The sequence below is a fragment of the Micromesistius poutassou genome (assembly GCF_964030765.1).
Source record: "Micromesistius poutassou genome assembly, chromosome: 11".
NCBI classification, from domain to species: Eukaryota; Metazoa; Chordata; class Actinopteri; order Gadiformes; family Gadidae; genus Micromesistius; species Micromesistius poutassou.
In genome coordinates, this window is record NC_140281.1 from 10,237,973 (window position 1) to 10,246,339 (window position 8,367).

Sequence of the window (8,367 nt, forward strand, 5' to 3'; positions counted from 1 at the left end):
ACCGCCGTACCAAGGCGGGCAGCTCGGAGGAGTGTCATCGCTCACCCAAGTTGTTTCTATTATCATTGCTACATTGTCTCCAGCATATGGCGCGATTATGGACATTATATTTTATTAAACACTCAGCTTCTGTTTACTTCAACTTTGAGAATAGATTAACGGCGATATTTTTTTTTATCGCCCGATAAGAGTCTCGCGTTAACGCAGCACGTTAACGCCGATAACGGCCCACCACTAATATATATATATATATTTATATTTATTTATTTATAGCCTATAGGGTGACCAGATGTCCCGCTTTGTGCGGGACAGTCACGCATTTCCACTTTTTACAAATTGAGACGTTGTCCCGCATTGTTATTGATAGTTATTGACTCGATTTTTTAAAATGCGTGTTTTATAATCTGGCATTTATCAAATAGCTGTGTGCGGAGACAGCAGTGAGGGCTGTCTTCAGGGGGCGGGGCGGGCCGTTTGATCATGTCAATCAAACTGGGACGCGGACGCAGGTTAAGGGAACACCCACCAACATGATAATGAAGATAATAAGAAATTATTTCCTGGGACTGGGAACGCCTCGGGATCCCCCCGTCAGAGTTGGTCAATGTGGCCCGGGAAAGGGAAGTCTTTTTAATGTGAAAATGGTGGACATACTTTATAATAACATGGTTGCTATGACGGTTGCTATGGACGCTGAACCCAGCAGCTCGCGTGCCGTTTAAATCATGGCTATAAATGTTTGTCTTTGCTGATTATGTTATTTTATGTAACCGTGTAGGCCTAATGATGTTCTCTTATTTAACAACTTAAAAAAAACTTTAGTACATTTTTTAGAGCAGGTATGGCGTCTTCTTTCTTGGGATTTAATAGAGCGTGTTAATAAACCATTTTCGTTGCTTCGAGGAGGTCTGGTGGTCTCCGTAGGCCTATATAATAAATAAATAAATAAATACATATAGGCCTATAAATATGTAGGCCTATGTCAATGGTCAATGATCAGATACAGATCTTGTTATAACAATAAGCTACATAGCTACGTGGTCTACTTATAATATTATGACTAAATAATTGTATGTTTTTATATATATTAATTAATAATAATAATAAATAAAAATATATATATTATTAATTCAATATTAAACCAATGGATTTCAATCGGGAGATTATTTTCGACAAAATATGGGGCAGGCTGCGCAGGATTTTATGGCGCTATGGTGGTTGCCATCGACTACACAAACTGGCCATTATTTCATTTTCTGTAACATCCACGCATATATCCTGCATTTAATACATGTAGGCCTACACGTTATATGCACAATATTCTGAACAATCCCCCGAACATATTGATTCTAGGTTCCTGTGATAGGAGCGGGACGCTGTGATGTTAATTTATTTATTCATTAAATTATTATTAATCGATTAAACATTAATGTACACAATGTATGCACCGTTCACGTTGCAAACGACTTCATGAGTTCAAACATAAACATTCATTGTAACATGACATTCATTCATAGCTCTGCTCCGAACCACGTTAACGACATAATTTGTAATAATTAATTAATAATAATATTATAATTATTATTATTATTTCTAATTTGCATAATTTTATGTCAAAGTCCTTCTACTCCTTCTATGTCTCTGGTTAAGTGCGGCAACTGAGCTGCCGTCAATTGTGTTGTTTTTGTCGTAAACTAGGGTCCGCTGGCTAGGAAATAGACAGATATTCTAAGGTGTCCTTCAAAATTCACCTTGTAATATCTTTCTATTTTCCGCAGTTTAGACTTATAATTAATAAGTTACTTTTGCATTGAACTTGACTTTCTGACCTTTTTTTTTTTTTTAATCCCTGTCTGGTGGCTAGTCACGTCACCCAGAGAGATGCGCATGGTCAGATTTTGTAGTGACGCAGCTTATAACCTATTCATGAAAGCAAAACATCAAGCTCATTGATTTAACGAGGCATGTTATTTGAAACAATTAATTAAGTTATCATGTGTGAGAGGTCATTCCTCCTCCTGAGTGTGCTTCCTATTTATGTCTAGTAGGCTATACTGTCCACAAGCACCCCCCACCCCTCCCAATATGGATATTGAGAATTGTTGCCACGTCCCAGTGGTGGTGGTGTCATATAAATGAAAGAGGGCATTCAAATATACTAAAGTGATTCATTAGGAGGCCGAAGCCCTAAAGGAAGTGATGCAATAGGTGGCTGAGGCAAGGACATTAAGCAGTAAGCTTAATAAATTAGTTGACAAGAGATAGAATCTTGTCCATTAGACCTTCAGGGTGCATCTTGGGATTACTCTGTGAAAATTGTGGGTCTCTGGAAAAAAGCCGGCCCTAACCCTAACCCTAACCCTAACCCTAATCCTCAGACCCCCCCCTCCCTGCCCTCGGGGTCCGAGAAGGCCAAGTTTCGGTGTGGGGGTCCCAGTTAGGCCCTAGAATAAGGTAGTCAAGTTTCAGGGCGGTATGACCTTCCTATCCCAAAAACTTTCTTTCCACCACATTCTGATCCACTAGGTCTTACACGCAACACTTCTGAGAGGCTTTGTCCAAAAAACTGTCTATTTTGGAAAACTTTTTTTCTGTAAGGGCTAGAACTCCAAATCTCAGATATGTTATTCTCAGGACCCTGGGAAATGTGTGTATACATTTTGGCATCTCTAGCTATCTCGAAAAGGTGGGAAAAGGGGCGTGACCTCGGACAGTAAGGTAAATGTGAATAAGACTAGGTTAGTTTCTAGTCCCCATTTTTGATGGGATGGAGGTGTTAATGTGTGCCTTAAGGTGTGTAGACACAGCTGGCCTGTGGACACGTTTTTGAAGTCTGGGGTCAAAAGGTCAAAAGGAGCCAGCACCACGCCCCTTATGAGATAACAAAAAGTTAATGTGCATTTCTCTCATAACTTTTTGTCATTATTAAAAAGAGGCCTGATTCTCAGATATGCATGTTGGATGGCCAGGGTGTAGGTCTGAGAAGAACTTCAGGCCAAAATCTTGCAAGCGAGCCGGTGAAGTGCAACAAGATCAGATGGAGCACTTGGTAAGTAATTTCTTGTAGGGCTGGTGCCCCCAAGTTGATAATCGTCCTTTGCGACCCCCGTTGATAAAAAAGAGACCCCAGGTCTATAGCTTACTTGTTACTGGCCTTGACTCAGAAGTTACTTATTGCATCACTTCCTTTAGGGCTTCGGCCTGCTTTCATTGTAGTATATTTGAATGCCCTCTTTCATATATATGACACCACCACCACTGGGCCGTAGCAACAATTCTCCATATCCATATGGGGAGGGGGGGGGAGGGGGGGGTGTGCTTGTGGACAGTAGGGGTACAAATAGGAAGCTTGCAATGAGGATTTCAATCACCAGAAATAGTCAATACACACTCAGGAGGAGGAATGACCTCTCACACATGATAACTTAATGAATTATTTCAAATAACCCTGCCTCGTTAAATAATCAATAGGCTATAGGCTATAGGTTATAGGCTGTGTCACTACCAAATATGTCCGTGCGCATCTCTCAGAGTGACGTAACTAGCCACCAAACAGAGATAAAAAAAAGATTACAAAACAAGTTGATAACAACAAACTTATTAATTATACAAGTCTAAACTGCGGAAAATAGAAAGATATGGGGGGCAATCGATGGCAACCATCATAGCAAGTCACGTGACGTGGACGCAGGCCCATTGAAAAGAATGGGCCAAAAAAATGTAGGCGTGTCACATGTTCAGAGCCGTAATGCATTTTCCGCTGTGGACCAACGCAGTTTTACTTCAATCTGGAATGAGACTGGGTTTAAGGGACGTGGTTAGTTTCAGTTTTTGAGGGGGTCTGCTGAAAAATTCTGATAAATTAGATTATTTTAGCCTACTTGTTTTGACGAATCCTGCGAGCCCCCCCCTTCTGAAGTCGAAAATAAATTCCCAATTAATTTATCTATTTATTATATACGAAGACCACCAGACCTCCTCGAAGCAAAGAAAATGGTCTGTTAACCCACTCTATTAAATCACAAGAAAGAAGACGCCATACCTGCTCTAAAAAATTTACTAACGTTTTTTTTAAGTTGTTAAATAAGAGAACATCATTAGGCCTACACGGTTACATAAAATAACATAATCAGCAAAGACAAACATTTATAGCCATGATTTAAACGGCACGCGAGCTGCTGGGTTCAGCGTCCATAGCAACCGTCATAGCAACCATGTTATTATAAAGTATGTCCACCATTTTCACATTAAAAAGACTTCCCTTTCCCGGGCCACATTGACCAACTCTGACGGGGGGATCCCGAGGCGTTCCCAGTCCCAGGAAATAATTTCTTATTATCTTCATTATCATGTTGGTGGGTGTTCCCTTAACCTGCGTCCGCGTCCCAGTTTGATTGACATGATCAAACGGCCCGCCCCGCCCCCTGAAGACAGCCCTCACTGCTGTCTCCGCACACAGCTATTTGATAAATGCCAGATTATAAAACACGCATTTTAAAAAATCGAGTCAATAACTATCAATAACAATGCGGGACAACGTCTCAATTTGTAAAAAGTGGAAATGCGTGACTGTCCCGCACAAAGCGGGACATCTGGTCACCCTATAGGCTATAAATAAATAAATAAATATAAATATATATATATATATTAGTGGTGGGCCGTTATCGGCGTTAACGTGCTGCGTTAACGCGAGACTCTTATCGGGCGATAAAAAAAAATATCGCCGTTAATCTATTCTCAAAGTTGAAGTAAACAGAAGCTGAGTGTTTAATAAAATATAATGTCCATAATCGCGCCATATGCTGGAGACAATGTAGCAATGATAATAGAAACAACTTGGGTGAGCGATGACACTCCTCCGAGCTGCCCGCCTTGGTACGGCGGTAGGCGGACGCGTACCAGCCGTCTGCCGTCAACGCCGCCCCCACCGCCGCCCCGGCTGCCGCTGCTGCCGCGACGCGCACCGGAGACGAGCGTGCCGTGGACCTGTAGCGAGGGCGCGTCCCGGTGCCGTTATATTTTCCCGTGTTTGAGTTTGTGATAGTAAGCGTGTAGTAAGTTATACTAGAGTTTGTGATGCATTTTGGAAACAGGAGATGAGCCCCTGGTCTAATGCGCCACCTGGCTTGAGAAACCCGTTCTCAAAGACTTACTTTTAGTCATTATTTAGGTAGCACACACATATTATGAATGCCTTCGGCAGAATTCTAATGAGCCATTTTAATCTAGATTAATCTAGATTAATTCTATTATATATATATAGACCTTACATGTTTATATTCTGAGAAACGCTCCAACGCATGGGTTAACATTTCGTTCTGCGTAGAACGAAAAAAGTCAGACAATCGTGCTCTGGGACACGATTCAATAGATTAACTTTTGTGCGCATGAGCACGAAATGTTTTTGAGGAGGTCTGCTGTAAAAACCGGGAAAATCAGAGTAGCCCTAATACACTACATTTACCCTTTGATGCATTTGTTGTTTTGACACATAAATAGCTAGAGGGTGCATTGTACTATCTGCGCACACCCCTTCTATAGTCGAAGAAAAAATCCAAATTGAAAGGCTATGGTTTGAATTTCGTTCTGTGTAATACGAAATAAGTCAGACAATCGTGCTTTGGGACACGATTCAATAGATTAACGTTCGTGCAAATGAGCACGAAATGTTTTTGAGGAGGTCTGCTCTTAAAAGCAGGGAAATCAGTTGTATCCCTAATACACTACATTTACCCTTTGATGCATTTGTTGTTTTGACACATAAATAACTAGAGGGTGCACTGTACTATCTGCGCACACCCCTTCTGAAGCCTCTCTCTCTCTCTCTCTCTCTCTCTCTCTCTCTCTCTCTCTCTCTCTCTCTCTATCTCTCTCTCTCTCTCTTTCTCTCTCTCGTTTCGTTCTGTGGAGCACGAAAAATACGTTTCAGTCTTTGAGGGGGTCTTCTGCAAAATCGGAAATATTGACACACACACACACACACACACACACACACTGCATTGGTTTACATTTCATTCTATGTAGCACGAAGAAATCGGAGAAACGCTCCCATTCACGATGCATAGGTTTACATTTCGTTCAGCGTAGCACGAAAAAAACGCTGCCACTCAAAATGCATCGGTTTACATTTCGTTCTGTGTAGCACGAAATAATCGGAGAAACGCTCCCATTCAGAATGCATTGGTTTACATTTCGTTCTGTGGAGCACGTTCGTTTCATTTTTTGAGGAGGTCTGCTTAAAGATCGGAAATATTGACATACATATAACTAGAGGGTGCACTGTACTGTCTGCACACACACACACACACACACACACACACACACACACACACACACACACACACACACACACACACACACACACACACACACACACACACACACTCTCTCTCTCTCTTGCTCTCTCTCTCTCGTCTGAAAAACGCTGCCATTAAAAATGCATTGGTTTACATTTCGTTCTATGTATCACGAAAAAAATCGGAGAAACGCTCCCATTCAGGATGCATCGGTTTACATTTCGTTCTGTGTAGCACGAAAAAAAACGCTGCCACTCAAAATGCATTGGTTTACATTTCGTTCTGTGTAGCACGAAATAATCGAAGAAACGCTCCCATTCAGAATGCATTGGTTTACATTTCGTTCTGTGGGGGACGTTTGTTTCAGTTTTTGAGGAGGTCTGCTTAAAAAATCGGACATATTGACATATACTGTATATAACTAGAGGGTGCACTGTACTGTCTGCACACACACTCACTCACTCTCTCTCTCTCTCTCTGACGCTGCCATTCAAAATGCATTGGTTTACATTTCGTTCTGTGTAGCACGAAAAAAATCGGAGAAACGCTCCCATTAAGAATGCATCGGTTTACATTTCGTTCTGTGTAGCACGAAAAAATCGGAGAAACGCTCCCATTCAGAATGCATTGGTTTACATTTCGTTCTGTGTAGAACGAAAAAAGTCGGACAATCGTGCTGTGGGACACGATTCAATAGATTAACGTTCGTGCGCATGAGCACGAAATCGCGTGATACCGGGTTGAACATAACTATCGGTAACAACCTGACACCTTCACAACAAGTTCAATGAAATTAAGTTACCAGTAAATCACAATAAAAAATAAATGCAGTTATTAAATCTGGATAAAGTTCTGAAAACCAATTAGATATTCTGTGTATTCATAGGCTTATCCAAAGTCCACAGCGAGCCATAAACAAGACCAAGTAGACTTTGGAGCAATTAATGACGCCAGCGGCTGATTATGTATGAATGGCCAGGAATAGCCATGCTTTGCAGAATACGAGCAGCAACAACTGCTTGTTACTCTATCTGTGTATCTGAGTGATGGGCCTGTAGGCCTGCTTTTAACCATAACATCTACATTAAATGGTATGCTGAAACAAATCAGTGTATCAATGGTCATCTGACCCACATGACTCACTCTGTGAAAAGTCAAAGCAGAGCCAATGCGTTTTAAGGTGTTTTAAGGTCATATCATGAAAGCCTAATGCTATTTTCATTTACTTCAAAGCATGCAGGTGGAGGGCTTTAAGCGCTTACCTCACCTCCAGCAGTGAGGTAATCATTCTGCTGAAGCAAGTTCATCATGTTATCTGTCTGGATAAGAAACCATAAAATTGTACCACCTTACACATTGTTCTTTAGCACCGACACAACATGCTTTATCAATTGACATTTTCAGGCCAGTGTCCTTCAGTCATTTGCATTTGCAATTTTCTTTGCTATTAAAAGCATATTGGTTGTAAAACCAATTAGACACACTACACTACAGTGAGTGAAAGAGCTAACCATACAAATACAATGACAATGTCTGGCCTTCTGCAGCAAGCATCACTCAAGGAATCCTAGTTCACAAATCATTAGGATTTGGCTGAATGGGAAAATAATTTAAATCAGCCATTGTTGTGGAAATAATGGATTTGTTTGCAAGGACGGATTACCATTCACATGAAGAGAGTTTATTCTCAGTGCACCTTAAAAACTGAACATCAATGTCATTCACTCATCTATTTATCTCTTTCATCGGGGCTTCCTTCCAACCTCATCCCCATGACCACCCTTTGCCTATTGATCATTTGTTCTGGGTTTTTTGCCCGACACATCTCTTAATATAGTCTGCTTGTTTTCAAGTTTTAAATGTCAACCCCTTAACTTGTACTATTCAGGATGCCATGCCATCCTACGCTGTTCTGCTTGCGCTTGGCATTGCTCACTCTGTACGTTTGATCACATTTAGCTCCAAGCTCCGGTTTCCTGTTTTGCTTGGCCCTCTCTAAGGTATTTCCCTGACAACTTCATTACATCATACTTTTCAATAATATTTGTATATGTATATGCATATATATGCA